This window comes from Nanorana parkeri, unplaced genomic scaffold, assembly GCF_000935625.1.
Source record: "Nanorana parkeri isolate BGI_ZX_2015 unplaced genomic scaffold, ASM93562v1 scaffold2368, whole genome shotgun sequence".
NCBI lineage: Eukaryota > Metazoa > Chordata > Amphibia > Anura > Dicroglossidae > Nanorana > Nanorana parkeri.
The window spans coordinates 113427-115202 of record NW_017308636.1 but is presented as its reverse complement, the minus strand read 5'-3'; positions in this window follow the sequence as shown (position 1 = coordinate 115202).

Sequence of the window (1776 nt, the reverse complement as noted above, 5' to 3'; positions counted from 1 at the left end):
TCCAATGCAGTCTACAAAAATAGCGCTTGCAGGCAGTATTTTTGCAGATCGCACTGGACCGGAACGCAGGCACTAATGTGCCTCCGTTCCGTGTGCGGGGATCGCACTGCGGACGGGGGGCGGGGCTGTTGTGCCATTTACTTCAATGCATCGCCACGCCCCCCTGCCGCCCCTGAATGCAGGAAGCCGGCCGGCTTGCGTTCCAGTGCGTTGCAGAGGCCGAACGCTCTGGAACGCAGACTTTGTGGTGTGAACCGGCCCTAAGGGTGCAATGGGCAGTAAATGACTGAAACTTTCCTGCTCCAGTTTATCTAAAAAAGGGCTCAAAAAAGAAAAATTTTAAACGTGAAGCCACAGTCCACAAATCACAAATATCCACCAAAGACACGAAAAAGTAAAAAACACAAATACAAAGAACACTGGGGGGAGGGGGAGGGGCGGGGCATATTTATTCACTTTTACCAACCAACCACTGCTGGTGAATCAATCATTGTCATTTAAAACAGACGCACCAGTAAGGTTCCCCTGCAGTGAATGTTTGGTGGATGTCATATTCACAGTTTTATGAATATACCATTAAATGAAATAAATAAATAAACGTCTTTCAACGAACTAATTTGTCCAAAAAAAATCTAAATAATTTTCAAATTTTAATCATAAAAAAAATTGTAATTTAATTTTTACTTTTTTTTGTGGCCGAAATAAAAAGAATCCAACAGGATTGGTAAATGTTCCGTCGCTCTCCAGGTTCACTCACACCGGCAGCATCGGGCTACGGTGGCCAACACAGTCCAAAGCAGTTTGCCGTATGTGCTATGCCTTCAGTTCACACCCAGCGACGGATTTCCCACAAGGCCAACCGAGGCCCGGCCTCGGGCAGCAGGGAGTAGAGGGGCAGCAGGGAGTAGAGGGGCACCAGGGAGTAGAGGGGCAGCAGGGAGTAGAGGGGCAGCAGGGGTGTGGAATTCCTATCTCCCGATGCCCTGGACATGCAGTTCCAGGCGCTGGGCGGGTAGTTGTTTTCTACATTTAGTCTGTTCACTCTAACAATTCTAATTCTCTCCCTGACACGAGACGAATAACAACAAAACCAGCGAGCCCCGTTCCCGCTTACGGGAAAGAAAAAAATTCCATCTGAATGAAAGCGAGAGGTGAAATTGGGGGTAGCCCAATAGTGGGAGATGGGAGTGAACCCGACCCCCAATCCATTGCGCACATGTTGTTTTTTTTGAAGCCTGTAATTAATACATTTAATTGCCTCTATCTGGATGAAAAATCTCTTTCCCTGCACCGGCGGGGCCATCGAAAATCATGCGTTGTGTTTACTGAGTAACTGATAGGACGCTGAGTCACGGTTATAATTAGCTGATAGAACCCGCAGAATGAGCTAAAAAGGGGGAGGCGGCCCCGGGCCGACGGTGCAGCGGCGGAACTATTGGGGCCGAGCAAAAGATTTAGATTTTACATTTGTCCTGAAATTCTGGTGAAAATTGGGAGATTTCAGCAATATTTTTCGCCGTTTCCGTCAACAAAGGAGATGAAACTTGGGTGTTTTTTTGGATGCCCCCCCTGAGGGTCATGACCTATTCACACTTATGGGGGCACCCCGAGTCCATTTGACACCCAGAGCGGAGACCAGGTGACACCTCCGTCGTGACATCATCACGCATGCGCGGTCGTCTTATTGACGCCTGCCGGCGGCCATCTTGAGGAGAGAGGAGGGGATGTTCACCTGGCGGGGTGAGGTGTGCCGCCGGGTCCCCTCCTCTCTCCTGA